Source organism: Rhinopithecus bieti, unplaced genomic scaffold (genome assembly GCF_001698545.2).
Source record: "Rhinopithecus bieti isolate Rb0 unplaced genomic scaffold, ASM169854v2 scaffold_23405, whole genome shotgun sequence".
NCBI lineage: Eukaryota > Metazoa > Chordata > Mammalia > Primates > Cercopithecidae > Rhinopithecus > Rhinopithecus bieti.
In genome coordinates, this window is record NW_016811519.1 from 1,118,562 (window position 1) to 1,145,008 (window position 26,447).

General features: G+C 40.4%; 1 long non-coding RNA gene and 1 pseudogene across 1 annotated transcript; one reads left to right on the top strand and one right to left on the bottom strand.

Moving 5' to 3' along the window:
* Nucleotides 1–4,090: 4,090 nt before the first annotated feature.
* LOC108543472 (uncharacterized) lies at nt 4,091–11,364 on the top strand. The gene is made up of 3 exons (XR_001889581.1): nt 4,091–4,715; nt 5,029–5,228; nt 10,714–11,364. It is a non-coding gene; the product is annotated as an uncharacterized LOC108543472 (long non-coding RNA).
* A 12,775-nt stretch (nt 11,365–24,139) lies between these two features.
* Nucleotides 24,140–24,928, bottom strand: LOC108543463 (protein FAM60A pseudogene; annotated as a pseudogene).
* Nucleotides 24,929–26,447: the final 1,519 nt, after the last annotated feature.

Genomic DNA, 26,447 nt, shown 5'->3' on the forward strand with positions numbered 1-26,447 from the left:
TTTCACCTTCCAGAGTATTTGCAATTTAACAGAGTAACTTAAAGGAAAACAGACCTGCTGTTGGAGTTGAAGTTAGGGAGATAAGAGGACAGGGCAATGGGTTGAAAGAGAGTTGGATTGTGGAGCTCAAATAGGGTCAAGGCGAGCAGTTTGGGAACAAGTCTAAGAAGGGTTTGGAGACCTGCTATGTAGCATTGGATGGGTCTGAACTTGGAATAAGCTATATAGAATCAAGGAGGATGACTCTAGCCTGGTCCTTTAAGCTAAGGAGGCCTTGGTTTTTTCACTTAAAAATGAAGGTGTTAGACTATTAGGTGGTCTCTAACATTTCATGGTTCTAGGGCACACTGAAATTGAGATAGATTTTAAAGGGCATGTAAATAATCCAGAAGATCAATGACAGGACTAGAGTTGGAGTTCTGAACAGTGCTATCGCGCTGGAGGCTAAGGGCATTTAATTCCTCATGCATTCTTCATGTAATTAACTTTAGTGTTTGAGGGAAAATGAAGAATGAGGGAAGAATTTTTTTTCTTAACTGACTTGCTGCTTTTGAAGACCCGTGTTACCATAAGATTGATGGGAAACGTATTGCCTCTGTCCTCATGGTGCTCAGGCTCAGAAATTCATTAGAATTCCGTCTTGAGAAAGACAATGCTCCATGCTTTGTATACTATCACACACGGGAAGTAATATTATCATTAAAAAATTATCATGTTGAATTTTTGATGGTGCTCTGCTTGTTTGCAATTTTATTATTCATAGGTGTTAGCTCTGTAATTACAAATCATGTTGTTAGGATTTTGGTGCAGATTCTGACATCAAATTTGGTTTGTCAATAGATGGGATGAGCATGTCAAGGAAATAGAGGATGATGACAATGGATAAAATCCCATTTGGTTTCTACAGCTAATAATCTTGTTCAGAGTACAAGATTATTTGAACACTGTAATACGATTTCCACATTAAAAGCACGTTCCAGTCCATTCAAAAATTAAGTAAACAGAGCAGAGGCATACAGTTCCACTAATCCATGAATGTCATAAATCTAATGATTTTAGCAGCTCAAGGAAAACAGAGATTATTGTAAAACTTCACATCTGAATGTGTTATTGCCTCTACCAATGATTATTTGTCATTTATCTGACACTAAAGGTGTAAACTCCACATTACAGGAGTCAAAGGTTTTGCATAAAACAAAACAAAGCCTCTTTCTCCAAGGCTTACACTCTGAAAGTGTGCCAGGAACTTATGAGAATGTGTTAAAGAAATCAATGAGAGGTGTGGGACTAATATGCCTGGAGTTGGCCTTGGAAAGGACACATTTTTTATAAAGGAAAACCAGGAATAAATATGTACAAACTATGCAAACTTTTCTAAGATGAAGTATGTTTAGAAAAATCTGGGATCTCCTTTGGCCATCAATCATTCATGGTACAAAATGGTCCCCGACATCTATACGTTCCTGTATTTTTCCTTCCAGAGTTTAGAAAGCGATGGAAGAATAATAGAAGGAACACATTTAAATCTTTGATTTATCTATGGAAGCATTAGACTTTCAAGCATAACTTTTCGTAAGTTAGTGATAGTTTCCTGAAATCTTACTTTTAGCACTGTAGGTTTAAAAATACTGCTTATTTTATACGTAATAGAACTTGTTCAGAAGGTCAAACAGAAATGAAACTTGGTCAGGAAGAGTTCATGCTGTTTACATGATCTCTCCTCTAGGCACCAAAATTTTCGGTGCACTTGTAAATTGGATCTGACCAGTCTTAGCAACAGCAGTAGAAATGGCAGCCTTATTTATGGAATTCCTCTCTTATTTGGAGTATTCAAATTCTTTGAATTCTTTTTTTTTTTTTTTTTTTTGAGGCAGAGTCTCGCTCTGTCCCCGGACTGGAGTGCAGTGGCCGGATCTCAGCTCACTGCAAGCTCCGCCTCCCGGGTTTACGCCATTCTCCTGCCTCAGCCTCCCGAGTAGCTGGGACTACAGGCACCCGCCACCTCGCCTGGCTAGTTTTGTATTTTTTTTAGTAGAGACGGGGTTTCACCGTGTTAGCCAGGATGGTCTCGATCTCCTGACCTCGTGATCCGCCCGTCTCGGCCTCCCAAAGTGCTGGGATTACAGGCTTGAGCCACTGCGCCCGGCCAATGAATTCTTCTTATTATATCTTCTTCTTATTTGAATTCTTTTTAACATGGAATTCTAGAAGATCACGAGACCTCCATGTCACAGATATACCCATGTAACAAACCTGCACATGGACCCCCCGAATCAAAAATAAAAGTTGAAATTATAAAAAGTGAAATAAAAGATCATCAATGTTTATTTGAGAATGTCTGCATCTACACCAAGGAAAGAATGGCATCATTTACATAACATTAAGCTGCAAACAAATTATACTGATCAAAGCGTAGCACTAAAGCTAGTATTTCCTATCAATCTGCTAGACTAATATATTAATATAATATAATGTAATATAATTAATCTACCTAAGGGAAACATCCTGGCCCTGCTTGGATCCTTTCCTTCTGTTGGCATCTTGGGTCTGTGTTTTCAGTTTTCGGGCCCCATGCTGGCCTGTGTTGCACATATCCAAGGCTGCTGTACCATGTGCAGACTGGTCAGTCCTCAGCCTATACATTTTTAATAATTATATTTAAAGCATGGGATCATGATCAGCTGTCTTTCTGTAACATTATAGTCCTATTTTTATTAGTTACTGCATTAATTTATGTAGTGCTGGAACTTTAGATACAGGTAATTCAATTTCTGCAAATATGTCTGCCTTCTGTGGCTGTCTGAGGATGGGAGAAAATAACCTCCATGCTGAGACCTATCTCATACTGGCTTGTCTCTTGTGCTGAAGTCATTGGCTTTGTATGTCTTGATATCAAACATCCATAGTATACATATTTGCTTTCTTTTTTTTTTTCTTGAGACGGGGTGTCACTCTGTCGCCCACGCTGGAGTGCAGTGGCAGATCTTGGCTCACTGCAAACTCCGCCTCCCAGGTTCAAATGATTCTCCTGCCTCAGCCTCCCGAGTAGCTGGGATTACAGGCATCCGCCACCATGCCCAACTAATTTTTGTATTTTTAGTAGAGACAGGGTTTCACCATGTTGGCCAGGCTGGCCTCGAACTCCTGACCTCAGGTGATCCGTCTGCCTCTGCCTCCCAAAGTGTTGGGATTACAGGCATGAGCCACTGCACCAGGGCTACGTATTTGCTTTTGGATTGTTCCAGTAAAGGAGCATGGTGACAAAAAGTCCATCAATCCTATATGTTACTCACTGCAATAGAACTTGTTTCTTCAGCTCCCTCCTCTTTACAATGAGATGACTACCAATTCACAAGCTTTCATTTTTTCAAGTTCTACTTCAAATGAGATAACAAGGGTGCAAATATCTTGTTTACAACTTAGCATTTAGGCTGCACTGCCTATGGAGTAACTGTTCTTTTATTCCTTTACTTAATAAACTTGCTTTCACTTTACTCTATGGACTTGCCTCGAATTATTGCTTATCCAAGATCTAAAAACCCTCTCTTGGGGTCTGGATCAGGACCCCTTTCCAGTAACATCTTTCTGCCAAACCATGGAAAGGAGGACACCGAGGAGACCCCTGACCCAAAGGAAATAGACTACAGCACTGATTGGCTGACTTTTGATATCATCTTTCATTGGAACTCAGAGTTATTAATGGCCCTTGCCATACCAACACTTTCTGACTGAGCTCTGCTCTACCCTGAATGCAAGAGACCTAATAGTTAGGCAGGCATGTCGTCTCCCCGTATTCAGCCTGAAGAAGTTGCAGAAGATGGGTCTTTATCCCTCTAGAAGTGTTAGGATTAAGGATTCTCTTATGAAAGGGAGGGGTGAAATGTCAGAGGTGTTTAAACAAGAGCAACTCTATCTTGAATAGGGGCTGGGTAAAATAAGGCTAAGACCTGCTCAGCTGAATTCTCAGCAAGTTAAAGCATTCTTAGTCACAGGATGAGATAGAAGGTCGGCACAAGACCTAAAGACCTTGCTGATAAAACAGTTTGCAGAGGAACCAATAGGCTATACATAGATATATAGAAAGAGATTTACTATTGTTACAGCCTCACTAATACACCATATGTAGTAGTCTCATTGCCTGAAATAGTACCTCGGTCCTTTTTCTCACGACCAAGGAAGTTAAGGAGCACAGACACCAAGAGTGAGGTTGTAGCGAAAGTTTAATAATTGAATGAAGAAGGCTCTTTGCTGCAGAGAGGGGACCCAGAAGAGAGCCGCCGTTTTTACAGTTGAATGCAAAGCTTCTATAAGAAACCTGTGAGGGCTGGGCATCTCATTTGCACAAGGTGCATCTTTCTGGTAGCTCCACCCTGTCCTCCTAATGTACATGCGGGCCCTTAGCTTGAGTTCCTCCCTATTGCTTTGTTGCATATGTGTCAGGGGATGACATTTTCCATTGTGAGCATGTCTGGGCAAGTCACCTGTGTAGCCTTTCTTATCTGTGCAGCTGTGGGCATGTCTTCGGCAAGCCCCTCTGTGCAAGGTCCCTTATCTGTGCCTGCAGGCTGTTCTTTGGTTTGAAAGGATTCAACCGAGGACCCACCCTAACTGCCTGCCTGATGGGTTTTTTTCCTTTCTCCTCTCTCATTCTGAGGGATTGGCACATGAAGATATGGAGGCTGAGAAGTTCCACAATCAATTGTCTGCAACAGCAGGTGATATGGTTTGGCTGTGTCCCCACCCAAATCTTAACTTGAATTGTATCTCCCAGAATTCCCACAAGCTGTGGGAGGGACCCAGGGGGAGGTAATTGAATCATGGGGGCCAGTCTTTCCCGGGCTATTCTCTTGATCGTGAGTAAGTCTAACGAGATCTGATGGGTTTATCAGTGGTTTCCGTTTTTTGCTTCTTCCTCATTTTTCTCTTGCCACTGCCACGTTAGAAGTGCCTTTCAGCTCCTGCCATGTTTCTGAGGCCTCCCCACCCATGTGGAACTGTAAGTCCAATTAAACTTCTGTTTCTTCCCAGTCTCGGGTATGTCTTTATCAGCAGCGTGAAAATGGACTAATACAACAGTAAAGTCAGTGATGGAGATCCAGCCCAAACCTGAAGGCCAGAGAGCCAGGGGAGCCAATGGCGACAATCTCCATCTGAGCTAGAAGGCCTAACAATGGGGAGTAGCAGTGTCTGAGGACAGGAGGAGATGGATGTCCCAGCTCAAGCGGAGAGTAAGTTCGCCTTTCCTCTGCTTTTTTGTTCTATCCAGGCTCTGAGTGGATTGAATAATGCCCACCTGAATTAGTGAGGGAGGCTTTCTTCACTCAGTTACTGATTCAAATGTTAATCTCTGCTGGGAACACTCACAGACACACCCAGAAATAATGTTTTACCAGCTGTCTGGGCATTTCTTAGCTCAATTAAGTTGATGCATAAAATTAGCCATCACAGCCATCTATTATTAAACAAACAAACAAACAAAAAAAGGATTACACTATGTACTTGTGGCCAAATTATAAGTTTTTGGAGGTCAGTGCTTTTCTTCTGGCTTCCAGAAATGACATGCTTGGTTCTGCTTTTGGCTAGCGGCCTTGGAAACAAGATAGGATAATGTCTGAACCCAACTGTGTTGTTCAGACCAACAAGGTTAATCCTAAATTGTTAGAAGGGCTACTCAAGTGTCTCCATCAAAGATCTGGTTGCAAGGAAGGACTTAGATTAATCCCACAGACCACTCTGAGAATCATTTGTGTAGGGCAAGAATATTGAAAACCTCCTTCCACCTCTACTGGCTCTCAGGGAAAGGTTTCTGGTTCACTTTGAAATGTACATATTTAAACATTCCATCTCAGACTTACAGTTGTGATGAACTGTGACCTCCCATCACCTAGTCTTTTGAACTTGAAAGTATTGCCTGCTTTTTTTTCTTCTTTTGCTTATTAGGCCCTTTTCATGGTTGAACTAATAAATATAAATTAAATAGCAAGCAAACAAACAACCAAAGAGGGGGGAGATGAAGTAATAAAGAAAATGGTACCTGTTCAGTTATGGTAAGCGGATTATTGTTAATCTAAAACATCACAAGCTCCTGATGGCAAGGAAAATTTTTGTGGCACTATGTGTTTAATTCTTATTTAATGGCAATTTTAAGAGAATTTGGCATGAAGACAAAGGCAGAGTTTGAAGTCCAACTATCATTGATTGAAGCTTCTGCAGCCACCTTAGCAAAAATGAAGATGCTGCACAGACAGTTTTGCTTCAAAAGCACAATAGGTCTGAGTGTGGTGGCTCATGCCTATAATTCCAGCACTTTGGGAGGCCAAGGTGGAGGGATCTCTTGAGCCCAGGAATTTGAGACCACCCCAGACAATATAGCAAGAGCCCATTGCTTCAAAAAAATTAAAAAACAAAGACAAAAAAAGGCATCATGGTTTAGACCTCACTCACGTTTATGTGAATAAATCCTACATGAATTTATACCTCTTGAATTCTGCACATATAATACCTGAGAGGTAGACTTTAGATTTGGTGTCTAAAATCAAAACAGAGGCTAGAACATGAAGAAAAAACCCTGGCATTTATTTTTCAGGGATCTTGACACACAGGATTATGAGTAGACATGAAAATATCGACCCAGCTGTAGACAGCAACTGTCAGCAGCTGAGAAATAACCTGGCAGAAGAAGTTTCATCAGTGACTGGGGGGAGTGACACAGTCAAATTCTCAGTCCTGATTTTGGGATAATGAAAACTGACACGTGTACCTTCGGGTTCTCTAAAATATAAGTGGAAAATGAACATTTGCATCTTCCCCACCCACACCCCACTCCCAACTCCTCCAGTCCAATATGCATGCTCTTAGACTCCCACAGCAAGGGAGCCCAGGACAGGACTTGAGAGCTGCTAGCCAACTGGTTAAGAGCAAGAATTCTGGATCAAAAGGATCTGACTGGGTTTAAATCCTGGCTCAACCTGCAGAGTAACTTACGGAGCAGGCTACCCTGCTGGGAAAATGTCTGTTGACTTGCCTCCTTTCTTCTTGGACTGTTCTTTTAATATCGATTAAAAGACCACATAACAGAGGAAGGAAACTGGATGGAAAGATCTGGAAGAGAGGCTCTCAGCAAAGACCTCAGGATCATGAACAGTAAGAGACCCAGGTTGGAATCTCAGCCTTTTCATGTAGCAGCAGGATTCTGGATGAGTCACTGACTCACTCTGAGCCTCATTGCCTCATTTGTAAAGTGGGACTAGTAACTGTATCTCCTCAAAAGGATTGTTATAAACATTAAATGAGATGATGTATGAATACTTGGTTGCACAGAAAAGATGCTTAAATATCTTAACTATTGTTATTACTATTGTTGTTACTGTTATTCTACAGGCAGCAAATATAATAGAGGCCTTGAGATCTGAAAGGGGAAGAAGACATTCTAATCTTCCCAAGATGGTAAAACAGGATACAGTGAGCCTGGGGTTAGGACTCAGAGATTATTTAGAATTTCCATATTTTCCTCTACTGAATTAGAATTTGTTACATTGTATTTTATGAGACAAATCTCTTTCTTCCCCATATTCTGGGTTGAGTAATTCCACTTAAGTAGGAATTATTTAGGAATCTATACTATGAAAAAAATCATAGATTTGCACAGAGACTGAGTAACAAGACTATTCCATGGAGCATTTTGTTAGAAGGGAATAAAAGAAAATTGGAAATTGCTTAAAAATCCAACAGTCCAGGATTGATGAAATCAAACCTTATTATAAAACATATCAGTCAGCATGCTTTTTGCTGCAACTAAGACAATCCTTCCTTCCTCCTTATCTCTTTAAATTAGGTTATTAGGTGATACAACATTTATTACCTAAAAAACAAATACAGAGGTAAAACTGGCTCTGGATATGGAATTTCAAAGTATATCTCAGTTTCTTGATGCTTCTTGCTTGGACCTTGATGTGTTGGCATTATCCTCAGTCTGGTAGCAAGATGGCTGCTGCATTTCTAGCATCCTGTCTAGACAAAACAACCTCCAGGGAGAAAGAGCCACGCCTCCTCCCTAGAAACTCCAGCTGCTCCTTCCTCTCCTGTGAATAATACACGAAGTGAAAAAAAAGCAGATTATGAAACCACAGGGCAAATTTCCCCACTTTTTTTTTTCCAAGAAATATTTGCCAATTTTGTTTGCTTTTGCCTCCAGATGAACTTCAGAATTAGCTTATCAATTTTTATAAAATACCTTATTAAGCGTTGATTGGGTTATTTGGGATTTATCAGTTCATCTGGGGAGAAATGGACCTAACAATTCTTCTAATTTAGAAAACAGCAAAGTGGTAGCATGGTTTATACCATTGGAAAATAGGAAAGAACTTCCCAGCAATAGGAAAATAGATGAATAAAATATAATATAGTCATACAACAGAATATCATACAGCAGTTAAAAAGAATGAGCTGGCAGCATAGGCTACTGCTAAAAGGTATGATACCGTTGATGTAAATTACACACAAAAAAGAGCACACAGTACAATACTCTCTACTGTTCATAAGTACATGCATATGTATGCAAAAACTATAAAAAGGCATTGAAAAGATTCATCAGATTTATGATAATGGCTGCCTCTAGGGAGCATGGAAGAAGAATGAGGAAAAGGAGGCATTAACTGTATCTACAGTGTTTAATTTCTTTCATTTTAAAAATATTTGAAACATGGTAGGCTCTGGGGGCAGAGAACTGGATATTGGGGCAACAGCAGTGAAGGGGAGAGTTTCACTCTAAATCCTTTCATACTTTTATAATCCGAATCATGCGAATTATCTCACTGACTCAACATAAATAAAACCATAAAAAGACTCTAAAATGCATAACAGTATGTTAGCAATAATCTATTTTCACTGGTACTTTTATTCTCTATATATTTCATATTAAAAAATTATCTTTAGGCCGGGTGCAGTGGCTCATGCCTGTAATCCCAGCACTTTGGGAGGCCCAGGCAGGCGGATCACAAGGTCAAGAGATCAAGATCATTCTGGCCAACATGGTGAAACCCCTTCTTTACTAAAAATACAAAAATTAGCTGGGCGTGGTACGAGCCTGTAGTCCCAGCTACTCAAGAGGCTGAGGCAGGAGAACCGCTTGAACCTGGGAGGCGGAGGCTGCAGTGAGCTGAGATTGCGCCAGTGCACTCCTGCCTGGTGACAGAGTGAGAATTCGTTAAAAAAAAATTATCTTTAAAAAAAGAAAAAAACTAGGTTTGGTGCAGTGGCTTACACCTGTAATCCCAGCACTTTGGGAGGCTGAGGCAGGTGGATCACTTGAGGTCAGGAGTTTGAGACCAGTTTGGCCAACATGGGGAAACCCCATCTCTATTAAAAATAAAAAAATTAACTGGGTGTGGTGGTGCATGACTGTAGTCCCAGCTACTTGGGAGCCTGAGGCAGGAGAATGGCTTGAACCAGTGAGGTGGAGGTTGCAGTGAGCCGAGATGTTGCCATTGCATTCCAGCCTGGGTGACAGAACGAGACTCCATCTCAAAACAAAACAAAACAAAACACAAACAACAACAACAACAACAACAACAACAAACTAGTAATGTGCACACTGTTAGTGATGCAGGTGGTGTCATTGGTGGCAGCTGGAGGTAGCTGAAGAAGAGGTGGAGGTGTGCAGGGTTGGTGGAGGTTGTTAGTGCTACATCTCCAGTGTAATATATGCTTTTATTACTCTCTGTGTGAACTTTGCACATGAATGTCCCCCAATGTCAGATTCTGATAAGAGAAATCAAACAAATATAATTAAAGATAAACACATAAGTCAAATACTGGTGGAGAGGAATGGAATGAGTTGCTCTTACCTTTTTTCTTCATGCCAGCTCCTCCACAGGCTTGTCTACTAATGTCCCCCAGTCTAGACTTGTTTCCCAGTGTCCCCAATCCAGACTTTTGTGCAAGAGTTTTGGAACTTGAGAAGGACGGACAAGCCTCACAAGAATGCTTTGTACTCCACAGTGTTCCTTGAGTAGTGATGCTTTGTGCTCTGATCTCATGAGTTTCCTCCCTTACACCATCAACATCTCATTTTTCTAAGACCACTTTCATACTGTATGATGGGATGGAAACCACATTTTTCTTTCACCTGCCCTTTGTTCTCTTAGCTTCCCACCCCTTCCTCTTCCAAGAGAGGACCAGACACACTAGGGGGCTTCTCAGGAGAAAACAAGCCAGAAGCCTAGAAGAACATCAATTTCCCTGAGGTCAAGTGGCAGACAAGAGTGTCAACAGCTTGTTCCTAGAGACCTAGAAAGAAAGAGGCCATTGAGGCACCAGCCTGGTAGGGATGGGAGGTATAAATGAAAGAGAGACAAAGGGATCTTATGGGGAAGTAGAAAGAGGCAGTCCTGGGAGTTTTAATGAGCTGCTGTGGATACTCTTTAGTATTTGAAAGAGACAAGAAAGAAGATGAAAAACTCCTGGGCTCTGCTTCTTCACACACGAGACTGCTCTGAAGCTGTAGTATAGGGACTTTATATGCATTATGATTATAATGGGCTGACTCTACAGGGCATGCAGTGGTCCTGGGGCTTTCTGTGGGATTCACTTAATCACAAATGTAATTCCAGAGCTCTGGAACTTGGAGGACCCTTGTGTCAGGGTTTCAGCTGTACCTCTGTGTAGGTCCACCATGGGAGCCACTGCCTCCTACTTCTGTCTTCCTTTCTTCAGGAGATGCCATTCCAAGAAAACCATGGAAGCAGAAAAGAGGAAGGCAGAAACACATGAAGTAAGAAGCTATGTCCTCTGTGCATGGAGACAGCAGATCTATTAGTAGACAGGATGAAGAGAAAAGGTGGCAAGAAAAGCCACATGGCTGATGTAACAAGGAAGAAAGTGGGTCTCTCAGCTCTTCCCTTCTTGTTTTTCCTCTTTTCCCAGTACCAAGAAATGTATTTTTGGGGGCTGCATTCTTCCCACCATAATTTAGAAGGACGCTGTTGCCAGGTTTGAAGACCACTTGAAACAATCATTGTTGTTATTCTGCTATACTTACCAAGAATGACAAAACTATTTACATGCTGGGGATAGCATGCTAGAAAAATTGCTAAACAAATCGTATTTTTTTCCTTCTATAAAATCAGAGTTGCAAAGAGCAATATATTAGGCATTTTCTTTGCCAAAGAACTTTAGCTACGATTTTCTCCTTCTTTAAAATTCATATTAATGATCGTAGATACCAGGTTTCTAAGGGAAAGACTCTTTGCAACATCTTCTATATATACCCTGGGTGTTTCTGTATTGAATTTACTTAAGATTTAGGCTCTACAGTTTGATCTCTATCATGTAAAAATATATAGCAAGAAGGCTCCTGGGACAAACACTGAAATGTTTATTTTTAATTTTCTCTGGGCATTGACATTCTGGATGATTTTATGTTTTCATACTTCTTTCTATTTTCCATATATTTTACAATCTGTATTCATAGCTTCAAAAATAAAATAGTTGCTGTGAATAATCACTCTGTGTAAGTATTTTATGTGACGTATGATCGCAAGGACATAAAAAATGTATGAAGCAAAGTGACTGCAAGTAGAAAATACCAAAATATTAACAGTGATTCCTACTGAGTTAGAATTATTCTTTATTTTATAATTATCCTAAATGAACATGAACTACTTTTATAATAGGAAAAAATTATTTTAAGAAGGAATTTATTAAACTTGAACCAAAGAAATGCCAAAAGGGTCAAGCCACTTGGCATTTTCTCTCTCACAGTGGCATTCTAGAATTTTTTTTGAAAGGGCATGTTTTCCCCTGATATCAATCTCAGGAGGTTGAAGGACATACCCTAAACACCTCTAGCTTCCTTTAATAACTGATTTGAATGTATTATTCTCCTATATTTAGAAATTCTCTTCAATCACACTGTGATTCAACTTAAAGGCAAAAATGCACTTGTGCCTAACTTTTAATAAGTCTTATGGAACATGTAGCTGAATTAATGTCTGATTCCCTGTACTGGGGAAATCCAGCAGGAATACTGGTCATGTGCATATACTCTGGGATAGAGCCAAAGGAGCTAGTCTTGACTGGACTGGGGAGGGGACAGTGTTCTCAGGGGTCTGGAGGCTGACCACGATTAGAGGAAGGGAAGAGTGAAACGGCAGACTGTATCTGAGAAGGGAACCGAGTTTAATATCTGAAAAGCGGTGTTAATGTCAGCTCCAAGGGAGAGGCAGAAATCAGGAAAGATGGAAGAAGGAAGAGATAAATTAGAATTTGGGGTGACAAAAAACATGCAGAAATGTAGTCAGGTAGACCTTGGCTGAAATTCCAGTTCGGCCCCTTACCTAGCTTGGGCAGGTCACTTAACTAACTCTTTGATCCTCTGTTTCTTCATCTTTGAAATAGGTGTGACCCAGATATCATCCGAGGTCATCTTCTTCTTTGACTTTAACTGAGACTGGCTTCTGGGTAGAGTCTGTGCTCTCTCCCAACAGTCAGGAGTAGGACCAATTGTGATTAACAGAGCCTCAGAAATATTAGCTTGATAGAGAGTTTTATTCTCTCCCCCAGCAAAGTCTAGCGATGGGAGAAGAGAGGGGCAAGCATCAATGGCCAATGATATAATCAACCATACCTATGTAATGAAGCCTCCATAAAACTCAAAGGACAGGGTGCAGGGAGCTTTCAGGTTGCTGAACACTTGGAGGCGTCTGGTGGGGGCTGTGTCCAGGGAGGCATGGAAGCTCCATGCCCCTTTCCTCGTACCTTTTCCTGTGCATCTCTTCCATCTGGCTGTTTATCTGTATCCATTGTAATATCCTTTATAATACATGGGTAAAACAAGTAAAGTGTTTCCCCGAGTTCTGTAATCCCCTCTAGCAAATTAATTGAACATGAGGAGGTGGATGTGGGAACCCAGGTTTATGGCTGGTCAGTCAGAGGCACAGGTCACAACCTGGGGCTTGCCATTGGCATCTGAAGTGGGGGGCAGTCTTGTGGGACTGTGACCTTAACCTGCAGAGTCTGATGCTATTCCCAGGTAGATAGTAGAAGAACTGAGTGAAGTTATAGGATACCCAGTTGGTGTCTGCTGGAGGATTGCTTGGTGTGTGGTAAACCCAACAGATGCCTGGTCACAGAAGACTTCTGATATGGTTTGGTTCTGTGTCCCCACCCAAATCTCATCTCCAATTGTGATCCCCATGTGTCGAGGGAGGGAGGTGATTGGATCATGGGGGCGGTTCCCCCATGCTGTTCTTGGGATAGTGAGTAAATTCTCACAAGTTCTCATAGTTTTAAAAGTGAAAGTTTTTTTTTTTTTTTTTCCTGCACTCTCACACTCCCTTCTGTCACCTTGTGAAGAAGGTGCCTGCTTCCCCTTTGCCTTCCTCCGTGATTGTGTTTCCTGAGGCCTCCTAGCCATCCGTGCTTCCTGTCAAGCCTGCAGAGCTGTGAGTCGATTAAACTTCTTTGCTTATTAGTTACCCAGTCTCAGGTAGTATTTTTCATAGCAGTGTGAGAACATACTAATACACCTTCTGTGCTGCATTGAGTAAGCACGTGAGAGAAGGAAAAACCAATCTCTTGCAGTGATAATTGGAGCAGTGGTCATTCCGCTGGCCTTTTCGTCAGCTGACTGAGTGTCCTGACTGTTTTCTGCTCCTTGGTCAACTTGGGAATTTATGGGCAGCAACTTGGAGAAAATGGAGTGGATGTCTTACACTGAGTCTTTCAATTTGACCGAAGCAGTACAAGTCTTTTGAATACTGTTCCAAGTAAAAGTTTTAGAAAGAGATATATAGATTTTCTTTTTCTAGTCTAAAGGAAGACCAGCCTATGCCAGGCTAAGAGTGCTTGAAGGATCTTGGGTGCCCAAAGCAGAAACACACAGAGCTGTCTGCTATCAGATCAATGCTAGCGAAGAGAAGAGTGTTTGTGCCCCACAGCAAGGGAATATGAACAAAAGAACTTCATTGGCTTTCTCCATCACCTGATTTGACATTGATTTCCAATTTTAAAAAAGGAGTCCGAAGTTAGTCCCTGTGGAGTCAAATATGACAATAGAACAGCTGCTACCTCAGCACAGATGGCAATTTTTTAGAGAGGACTTATGAAGAAAGAAGGGGATCCTTTCTCTCTAAATAAAAGCTGCTCATTTAAGATCGTTTCTCCTCAACAGCTTCTACTCTACTCAAGAAACTGCTAGCATCTCAATTGTTGAAAACTCTAGGTTAAAAGCAAATAAAATGAATACAAAAAGAAAGTAAACTTCCCTAGATGGTAAGACAGTTGTACCTTAACCAGATATCATAAATCTTTTTACTCTAAGAGAATAAAATGTCAAGTTCTGGTCATGGTGCTGACTGACTCAGTGGCTTTGGGAAGTATTTTAGATTCTTTTAGCTGCAGTTTACTTTTCTGTAAAGTGAGAGAGGCAAGCTGCAGATGTTACTTAAGGTGGTTGGCTTCCTTTGTGGGGGAGCAGGTGCTCATCATAGACAAGGGGTTGGTCTTCCATTTTGCAAATAGAGAAATGTTGGAAACACAAACCAAAACAAATGCATGTAGTAGCATGGTTTCGAAGATAATCTTTAGAGTCAGACTGTTTGATGGGAATCCAGGCTCCACCACTAGTTAGTTGTGTGACCTTCAATCAGTTACATAAACCCTCTGTGCTTCCATTTCTACATGTATCATATGTATAAAAATACTACCTACCTTATAGAGTTGTAACATAATGTATGCAAAATGGTTAACCCAAGGTTGGTTTATAATAGGTGCTTAAGGAATTTTTTTTGGAGGTGGAATCTTGCTATGTCACCCAGGCCTGATCTTGACTCACTGCAACCTCCGCCTCCTGGGTTCAAGCAATTCTCTTGCCTCAGCCTCCCGAGTAGCTGGGATTACAGGCGTGTGCCACCACGTCTGGCTAATTTTTGTATTTTTAGTAGAGATGGGGTTTCACCATGTTGGCCAGGCTGGTCTCGAACTCCTGACCTTAGGCGATCCAACTGCCTTGACCTGCCAAAGTGCTGGGTTTGCTCATGCCTACTAAAAATACAAAAATTAGCCGGGTGCGGTGGCACATGCCTGTAATCCCAGCTACTGGAGAGGCTGAGGCAGGAAAATCGCTTGAACCCAGGAGTCGGAGGTTGCCATGAGCCGAGATCATGCCATTGCACTCCAGCCTGGGCAACAAGAGTGAAACTCTGTCTCAAAAAAAAAAAAAAAGTGCTGGGATTACAGGCATGAGCCACTGCGCCTAGCCGATGCTTAAGCAATGTCAATGCACATTCAACTGATTACCTGGCAGCTCCCTTCCTCTTTCTTAAAATCATGTTAATTTTGTTCATGTTTCCACCCCTCCTCCATGAAGCCCATGTGCCTCAAGAGAGGTTAATTGATCTGAGCTGTAAGGGAGGTCTTGATTATTCAAACCCAGTCCTTCTCAAACTGTTATGTCATCAGAATAATCTGAAGGGATTGTTACACACACACACACACACACACATACACTCCTATTTTTTTTTTTTTTTCTGGACCACCCCTCTAGTAGGTATAAGGTGAGGTTGAGAATGTTTTCCAGTAAGTGCCCAGGTGATGTTGATGTTGCTGGTTTAGGAACCATGCAGAGAACCTCTGGTTTCATCCAGTCATGATGTCAGACCCTCCGCCTTGCCTGGTTGGTTTAGTAAGACGGCAGAAAAGTTTACTGGGGCTTCTAGAGAAGGAGCTTTTATTGTTAAGAGAGAGATGAGTTTCAGGACACGCTATTCTGAAAAATGGCACATGACATTTCAGAAAACAACAGAAGCAGGAAGGTCTCTCTCTCTCTCACTTTCTTTTCCAATTCTTCCCTGAAGCAGGCCATAAAACCAAGCTGACCTTCCTCTGAAAGTAGGTCAGAAAATCCTCATTTCGGATAAAGGGCTTCTCTCCCTATACCCAAAACAAAATAAAGAAATGTCCTCCTCTCTGAAGACACAGAGACACCAAGAAGAATCTGAACAAATAGGTTTTGGTGAGTTCCCCCACTTCATTACCATTGTATCACACCCTTCTGTTTCCCAGTCATCCTTTTGCAGCCCAACTGCCCTCAAAAATACAGTCTTCCCTGCTTCTGTAGGTCTTCATTTCTGCAGGTGCCTGTGTAACCTAAAATTTATATTAAATAAAATTGTATGCTTTTCTCTTGTTAATCTTTTTGTTGTTGTTGTTGTCATAGGGGCCTTTAAACTCCCTTTGCAAAATTATAACAATGAGAAATCTAACATAACTGACTCTACCTTGCTTCTAACCTCACAAGTTAACTGTCTTTGCTCATTCCTATATATAGGCTAACCTAACTATGGAAGAAATTTAGTTTATTGTTTAACTTTAGAGCAAGGATGATAATAGCCCTCGACAGAAAAAGAAGTCTTGAAGTGAGTGGGTGTTGTTTCCATGGTTGTTTTTCTTTTTTTCTTTTCTTTTTTTTTAAGTAAACATGTAGTATTGTTTTGTGTCTTTAAAAATTTATGTAAATGGCAAACCTGTATATACCGTACAGATTATCTTGTACTTTGTTTTTATCCATCGACATTTTCTCTCGTTTTAGTTTATTGTGGAGGGACTTCAAGATGGCTGAGTAGAGGCGTCTCTTACTCACCTCTTCTAAGAAGAACCAGAATAGTGAGCAGATAATCGCACTTCAAATAGATCATCTAAGAGAGAGCACTGGAATTCAACAGAGAAATGACAGGAAACACCTAAAGCAAGGAAGGAGAGGGAAGAGAGGAAGCCTGTTTGGCCAAGATCAGCTGGGAGCTGGGAGAGACTCCGCAGTGTGGGGACAAGGTAAATGAGAGATCCCTAGTGGTCCACATTCTCACCACGAACCCCTGCAATCCTACAACAGGAGAGCCTCTCAACCCCAGTGGCCTCAAGACTAACATAGGGGGCTCCCTGGAAACTGTGGGAAGGCACTGCTCTAGAGACGGAGCTCATCCTGGGTCCCACATATCCCTAAGCAGTGGTCTGATGGTGCCATGTTAAGAGCCCAGCCCCCACTGGACTGTGTTTTGCCTGGCAACCAGGATGAGGCAGCAATCTCGCACCCTCCCCCCTACACCTGCCCTGGCCCCATGCAGAGGGGCAGCTGTGCAGTCTTACATGCTCCATGGGCAAATTCCACTGCCCACAGCTGCTGTGGCTGCGGACTGCAGGTAATCGAGGCACAGGGGGAAGTCTATGCTTCCTGGCTGCCTGCCTATGGCAGATTCCAGGGAAAGCAACCCATCCTCCCTAGTAGCAGGGCCTCTGCTGCCTCCACCAGAGCATTTTGCTGGCCACGGCTCACCCTACCCTTGCATACCACAGCCAGCGTCTATATGAACCACTAGGGTGTCCAGCCTGGCTCCACCTTCTCCAGTACCGAGCACAGCGTCCAGAGACCTAGGGATTGCCCAGCCCTCTCCACCACCAGTGGCACCTGAGCAGTCCTCCTGGGGTCTAAGGTTGGGCCCACTCAACCTACGGCTACCACCACAACTGCCACTGACCTGCAGGTGCCACATGTGGGTCTGGGGACTGGTCCGCCTGACCTCTTACAGCCACTGCCAACACCAGTGTGGACCACTTGGGTCCCAGAGGGATGTCTGTTGCAGCTACTACCATCACCCATACCACATCCACTGCCCAGGGACTTGGGAACCTGCTCACATGCCTGGCTCACTGCTGCCATTCCTGGCAACAAGCCTCCCGGAGGCCCAAGAATCAGCCTACCTGGACCAGCTAACACCAGTATGTATGATGCTCTAGGGCCCTAGGACAGGCATGCTCACCCACTGTTGCCACTGCTGGGGCCTGAAGACTGGCCTACCTGGTGTCCTAGACCCCAGCAAAACTTCGTCACAGTCTCCATTAGCAAACTGCATCCTGTCATTCAGGAAATCACAGATACCACCAGTGCTGTTTATAGCCAAAGAAATCCTACAAAGACTAATCATCAGGGAAATGCAAATTAAAATCATAATGAGATATTATCTTACCCTAGTTAGAATGGCTATCATTAAACAGACAAAAAAAAAAAAAAAAAAAATACTCCTTAAATTGGCAAGGATGTGGAGAAAAGGGAACACTTATACACTGTTGGAAGAAATGTAAATTAGTACAACCACTGTGGAAAACAGTATGGAGGTTCCTCAAACAACTAAAAATAATCATCAGAGAAATGTAAATCAAAACCACAATGAGATACCATCTCATACCAGTCAGAATAGCTATTATTAAAAAGTCAAAAAACAACAGATGCTGGTGAGGCTGTGGAGAAGAGGGAACACGTACACTCTTGGTGGGAATGTAAATTAGTTCAGCCACTTAGAAAGCAGTTAGGAGATTTCTCAAAGAACTTAAAACAGAACTACTGTTTGACACTGCGTTCCCATTACTAGGTGTATATCTGGATTAGTTCGTTCTTACATTGCTATAAGGAAATACCTGAGATTGGGTAATTTATAAATAGAAGAAGTTTAATTGACTCACAGTTCCAATGACTGGGAGGCCTCAGGAAACTTACAATCATGGCAGAAGGCACCTCTTCACAGGGCGGGAGGAGAGAGAGTAAGTGCCGAGCAAAGGGGGAAGCCCCTTATAAAACCATCAGATCTTGTGAGAACTCACTATCACGAGAGCACTATGGGGGAAACCACCCCCATGATGATTTATCTCCACCTGGTCTTGACATTTGGGGATTATTACAATTCAAGGTGAGATTTGGGTAGGGACACAGGGCCAAATCATATCAATAATGAAAAGAAAAAAACATTATACCAAGAAGACACATGCACTGCTATGTTCATTGTGCACTATTCACAATAGCAAAGACATGGAATTAACCTAGTTGCCCATCAATGGTGGATTGGGTAAAGAAAATGCGGTATACCTATACATACTACAGTACTACAAAGCCATAAAAAAGAAAAAATCATGCCCTTTACAGCAACATGGATTCATCTGGAGGCCATTATCCTAAGTGAAGTAACACAGGAACAGGAAACCAAATACTGCATATTCTCACTTGCAAGTGGGAGCTAGATATTGGTACTCAGGGACATAAAAATGGCAACAATAGAAACTGAGGACTACTAGAGGGACAAAGAGGAAGGGGGCAATGGTTGAAAAACTTACTATTGGGTACTATACTCATTACCTTGGTGACAGGATCATTTGTACCCAAGCCTCAGCATCATACAATATACCTAGGAAATAACCCTGTGCATGTATCCCCTCAATCTATAAAAATTAAAACCCTGGAAATAGAACTACCATATGATCCAGTCATCCAAATACTAGGTATTTATCATAAAAACAGAAAAAGAAATCAATATATTGAAGAGATATCTACACTCTTATGCTTATTGCAGCACTATTCACAATAGCCAAAATATGGAATCAACTTAATTGCCTACCAATGGATGAATGGATAATGAAAATGTGGTATTATAAACACACAGTAAAATATTATTCAGCCATGAAAATGAATGGAATCCTGTCAACTGCAGCAACAAATGGATAGCTGGATGGAACTGGAGGCTGTTAGGTTAAGTGAAATAAACCAGGCAAGACAAATACCATATGTTCTCACTCATGTGTGAGAGTTAAAAAAATTGATAACATGGAGGTATAGCGTGGAATAATAAATACCAGAGACTGGGAAGGGTGTATGTGTGGGCGCTGAGGGAGGATGGAGAAAGGTTGGTTAATGGGTACAAAAATACAATTAGAAGAAATACTTTCTAAAGTTTGATAGCAGAGTAGGGCCACTGTAGTCAACAATAATGTATTTTTCAAAATAGAAGAGTAAACCTGAAATGTACCCAACACACATAGAAAAGATACATACTAAATATCTTGACTGACCATTACATATTCATGCATGTAACAAAATTTCTCATGTACCCCTAAATATGTACAAGTATAACGTAGCAAAAAAAAAAAAAAAAAAAAAAAAAAAAAAAAAAAAAAAAAACAAAACAAAACAGATTTAGTTTATCGTAATAGCTTAAAGTGTTTCATTTTAGGAGCAGACCGCATTTTCTTATCCATTCTGGTGAGCACATAGCTGCTCTAGGGTAGCTACCCAAAGGGGGAACTGCTCCACTGATAGTGGGATGCATCAGCTTAGCAGCTTACTAGGTAGAACAGAATTGCTCCCCAAAGAGCTACAACAATTCATCCTCCTACTAGGCACATGCGAATTTCCATTTCTCACATCCTTGCCAACAATTTGTATGAATAAACTTATTTTAAAAAGTTTTTGTGAAAGACATTGTGAAAAAATAGACCATACTTCCCCACTAATTTTAAGGCTTTTTTTTTTTTTTTTGGTCATAAATGAAGTTGCAATACGTAAACCCAAGTCTGTTTCCTGTCTGTCTATTCTGTTCCAGTTGTCACTGTGTCGCCTTGCTCTGTGATATGACTTTACAATGAATCCTGACATCTTTGAGTGTAAGTTTTCCTACATTTTTCTTCTTCAGCATTGTCTTGGTTGTTCTCTTTGCCCTTTCTTATTCTATGGGAATTTCAGCATCCGCTTGACCAAGTCTGTGAAAAACCCAGGAGGATTTGACTGCAATGCATTGATTTTATTGATTAATTTGAAGAGAATTGCCAACTTAAAAATATTGCTTCTTTCTAACCCGTGAACATGCTGCATTTTCCATTATTTTCAGATTTTAAAATTTACATCCTTCAATAAAATTTTATACAGTTTTCATAATATTAATATATCTCTTTTGCCAGCTATGTTCCTATGTACCTTATATTTTTGTTGCTGCTGTGACTGATACAGTTTTAAAATTACATTTTCTAATTGGATGTTGCAGGTGTATAGAGATGTTATTGATTTTTGTATATGATTTTATATCCAATAAGCTCTTACTGCTTTTAATAGTTTATATATTCTCATAGATTTTTCTGCATGGACAATACTATTATCTGTGAATAATGACAGTTTTGATTCTTCATGTCCAATCTTTACATCTCTTTTTTCCTCCCTCTGGTCTTTGCTTTAGCTAAGACATCCAGGATAGTGCTGAATACAAGTGGCACTAATGGACATCCTTGTTCTTTAAAATGCAACGTTTTAAACAGTTTACTATTTAGCATGATATTTGCCAAAGGTTTTTGGTAAATACCTTTATCAAGTAAAGAAAGTTCCCCTGAGTGCTGGTGTCTAAGAGTTTTTATAATAAGTGGATATTGAATTTTACCTATCCTCCTGCATTTTTGAGATTATCATATAGGCTTTTTTTTCTTTTATCAATTAGGGTTCTGTATTACCTTTATTGATTTGCTAATGTTAAATCATCTTTGCATTCCTGAGATAGGCCTTAGTCAGTCATGGGGTATCCATTTTTAAATGCCTCACTGCATTTATTTGCTAACAAGTTATTTAAGTCTTTTACATCTATGTTTATGAGTAAACTTGGCCTGTAATTTTCTCTTTTTATATGATCCCTCTCCAGTTTTTGGCACTAAGTACATTAACTTTATATAATAAACCAAGGAGTTTTTCTTTTCTATATGCTTAGTAACAGTTTGAATAAGTTAGGAAACACTATTCCTTGAAGGTTTGAAATATACTTGAATAATCATTTCAGCCCTTATTTGGCCATGAGGAAGCGCATAGATTGTTAATTACTGGATTCAATTTTTTATATCATCATGTCTATTCAGGTTTTTATATTTCTTGTGAGAAAATTGTGGTAATTAATTTTTAAAAAAATATATGCCTGTCTGGGTTTCAAATTTATTGGCATCAAGTTGTTTATAGTATTCCTAAGATGTTTTAAATTTCTGATGTGTCTGTAATTATGTATCTTTTCTCATGTCTAATATGGATACTTTGTACCTTAGTTCTTTTTCTTATTCAGTCTTACCAGAGGATTAGCTTGTTTCTGGTCACTGCAAATATTCAGCCTTTTGCTCTGTTGATCCTCTTTTATTTATTTATTTTTGTTATTATATGATGAATTTTTACCCTTAAATGTCTTATTTCCTTTCTCCTACTCCTTCATTTGAGTTTACTGTTTTTTTCTATTTTTTTTGAATCAGATGAAGTTCATTACTTTTTAAAAATTTTCTAAGACTAAATGCATTCAATATCCTCATGAAAGGTGTGATTGTAAGTATCCAATAATACAAAAAGTACAAAACAGACCTGTGGAGTTTGAATATATGAATATAAAGTGCATGACTACATGCGGTACATCCTACAGGTAAAGAGAGGTGGAAGGGGAAAAAGAAGACTGGCTGAGGGCTAGTGAAAAATAAATAAATACAGAAGCAGAGGTGCCCGATACTACAGCCAAAATATACAAACAAATTTTTTCAGAGTAACTCTGGAGGATAATAACGGCTGGACTCTTATAATTCACCTCAAAGACTGTGGGAGAGCCAACCCGAGTCATTGTGCGGTCTGTGCATACGGTGGCTCATAGCATGTAGTTTTTTCCGAAAGGGGGAAATATAAAATATGTTTAGATTAACTGTAAAACTACAGGGTGCCTATAAAAGGTGACTAACTTCTTATTGTTACACTATCCAATTTTTAAAATCCTGTTTAAAAAATAAGCACTGAGTTATGTTACTGTAAGGCAGGCAAATGCTTCTTCCTTATTATGAAATCTGAACTGGTGATATGTTTTTCTTCCTGAACATTTAGAAAAGAGGCAGTAAGAGTACTTTGGTTTGGGTTCAAGTGACAGGCTTTTAATGAGCATTTTAGAATTGAAGAGCCCCGAGTTCAGGATATCTCAGTGTTCAGAAGGTCTGACTAAAAGAAGCCAAACCAAAACCAACCCACTTATCATTAACACCACCCCTCTTTTCTTCTAGTAAATTTTACTTTAAATATAGAGTGGAAAAAAACCCTAATAGGCTGAAACAAGTCAAACACCCAGTCTTCACAGACAAAACTTTCACAAAAGTCAGCTGAAGTAATCCAGACCTAAAACTGACTTGTGCAGATTTTCAAGGAAGTCATCAGTTATGTAACACAAACAGAGGTCAATTATTTACACACTCAGCAATTCCTCTAAGAAATGTGCCCCAGGAAGCATTAATCTTTGTTTTGTGCCATCCTGAAGACTACACGTTTTATTTTTGAGATAGTTTAACTTTTGTGTGTGTTTGTTTAATTGAGGCAGCATCTTGCTCTGTCGCCCAGGCTGGAGTGCAGTGGTGCAATCTCGGCTCCCTGCAACCTCTGCCTCCCTGGTTCACACCATTCTCCTGCCTCAGCCTCCCGAGTACCTGGGAATACAGGCGCCCACCACTACACCCAGCTAATTTTTTGTATTTTTAGTAGAGATGGGGTTTCACTGTGTTAGACAGGATGGTCTCAATCTCCTGACCTCGTGATCCCCCCGCCTCGCCCTCCCAAAGTGCTGGGATTACAGGCGGGAGCCACCGCGCCCGGCCGATAGTTCAACATTTTTAGTAGAATGTGTTCTCCATTATGTGTTAATGTTTTGGTACTGTTCGTATAGGGTCTTGGCTATCCTAAAGACTTGTCATTTCCCCAAGAGGAGCATTGATTCTGCTTTAGAAGTTTCATAAAAATTGAAATCTTTATCAAATATTAATATCAAGAGAGGTGGCACAGGATGCAACATATACAGTCATCTTTCCTTTCTGTATATTTAGAAATTACTTTTTCCTTTAAGATATTTGCAACAGAAAGCACGGTCTGTCCTGCTTAATAATCAGTAGTACAGGTTTCAATCGTTGGAACCTTGGCAAGACCTTAATATTTCAAAATTATTAACAACTATGTCTAGGGGCAAGTCCATGGGACTGAGTTATGACAAATTATTATCATGAGGGAAAACAAGTGTAGCCGGCTACCTTAAAAAATGCCCCAACCACTGCTTCTCAATACAGAAACACAAAAACCACATACCGTTTAGCATATGACAAATCGCATCTCTGTCCCCTGAAATTCCCCTAGTTTCATTCATTAGAAGGGTATTAAAAAAAGACCTATAGCAGCATTTGGCTTTCTTGTGAAATATCCAGCATCTTAAATATTATTTACAATTCTTTTTTTGTGAAGCTAGAACCTGATTTCAGAATTTGTGAGACTGGTGGGAAAATAACCCATTCAAAGAATTTCTTTTTTGGCAGAGTAGCAGGTATCCAAGTTAAAAATAGGAGGAACAGTTAGTTGCTTTGTGGTCTTTTCAAAGTTTAAATTGTTTTTTTGTTCCCCGTTTCTACTCCTGAGTGGGGAGGGCAGAGGTTCTGGCCCCAGCCCTTAGGATTTCTCGGTAGTTGCTTTCGTATTCCTGCGGCAAGGCTTGAACAGATGTGAGTTGATGAGGACTTCCCCAAAATGGCCTTTATAAACAGACCCACTACGTATCTTCTGTCTTTTTCAGTCCGTGAGATCTAAAAAGGAAAACACCTGGTGTTCTGGTAGAACCAGAAGCCATCTCCATAACTGAACCATCGTCTGACTGGTTGCTGTAACAAGGAGGCATTTGAGGTGGTACTGGGAGCATCATCATTGTGATCTTTACCTTCCTTCTGCAGTTTATTGGTCTGGTTGCTTTTTATCCTCTTCCCAGATACAGTTTTCACTCTCTTTGGTTTCAATGTAGTCTTTAGACTGGGTCCAGCCCTGCATCTGCCACATGAATACAGGGTTTTTTGATCCTGCTGGCAACGTCTTCCATCTTTTCACAAACAGGACACAGGCATTGCAGATGTCTCATGCAGCCCCAGAGAGCTCTGGAAGTCCTTTCCATAGCGTTTACTGTCAGTGAAGCGAGAACTGGAGGACTTAACTCTGCAAACACAGCAGCCCTCTATACTTCGGTACATCTTTGGCTTGGGAAAAACCAAATATCTTTTCTTCTGGGCAATAGTCTTCCAAATCTTCCAAAAGCATCCATTCCATATGAAACAACGTGCTGGAGGTGCAGAGTGCGCGCCAGGCCAGTCCCTTTCTAAGCCCTCCCTCTTCAACTGCTTTGTCTAGAAAGATTGGCCCATTACCTTTTGACCTTTCTTCTTAGCTAATAAATGCATTTCAGGCTAAATTGCCCGTAAGTGCTGACTGAGTTGCATCCATCAATTTAGATATGCAATATTTTTGTTGTTTTTCAAGTCTGAATATTGATAATTTCCTTTATGATTTGTTTGTGGTCCTATAAATTATTTACATGACATTAAACATTTCTCTAACATATATGGTTTTAAAGTATTTCTCTACTATTGGTTTCTAATTTTATAGTACTTTGATCACAAAATGTAGTCTGCTGCACAATGTTTTGAATTTGTTGAATCTTGCTTTGTGAGGAAGAGTCTGTAGTAAATTTATTCATGTGTCCTTGAAAATAAAATGCATTCTTTAGTTTTTGGTGTAGAATATAAGTTGCAATCTGTTTGGTAAAGTTTATTAATTGTACTACTTAAGTGTCTATTTTCTTTTTGGCTTTTATTCAGTATTGTAAGATGTTAAAATCTTCCTTCCAGGATTATGGATATGTTCATTTCTCCTTGTGAGTCTTTGCTTTTTCTTTATATATTTTAAGGCCGTGTTATTAGAGACTATTATAAGACTATTATATCTTTTTCTCAAATTATTCATTTTATCATTACATCATGTTTTCTCCCTTAAATTTATTTTTGTCTGATTTAATATGACTGTTTTTATGTATGTGTTTATTTATTTATTCATTATACTTTAAGTTCTGGGGTACACGAGCACAAAGTGCAGATTTGACACACAGGCATACATGTGCCATGTTGATTTGCTGCAGCCATCAACTTATCATTTACATTAGGTATTTCTCCTAACGCTATCCCTCCCCCAGCCCCCCACCCTGTGACAGGCCCTGGTGCATGATGTTCCCTGTCCAAGTGATCTCATTATTCAATTCCCACCTATGAGTGAGAACTTGCAGTGTTTTGTTTTCTGTCCTTGTAATAGTTTGCTGAGAATGATGGTTTCCAGCTTCATCCATGTCCCTGCACAGGACATGAGTTCATCCCTTTTTATGGCTGCATAGTATTCCATTGTGTATATGTGCCACATTTTCTTAATCCGTCTATCATTGATGGGCATTTGGGTTGGTTCCAAGTCTTTGCTGTTGTGAACAGTGCTGCAGTAAACATATGTGTGCATGTGTCTTTATAGTAGCATGATTTATAATCCTTTGGGTATATACCCAGTAATGGGATTGCTGGATCAAATGGTAATTCTAGTTCTAGATCCTTGAGGAATTGCCACGCTGTCTTCCACAATGGTTGAACTAATTTACACTCCCACCAACAATGTAAAAGTGTTCCTATTTCTCCACATCCTCTCCAGCATCTGTTGTTTCCTGACTTTTTAATGATTGCCATTCTAACCGGGGTGAGATGGTATCTCATTGTGGTTTTGATTTGCATTTCTCTAATGACCA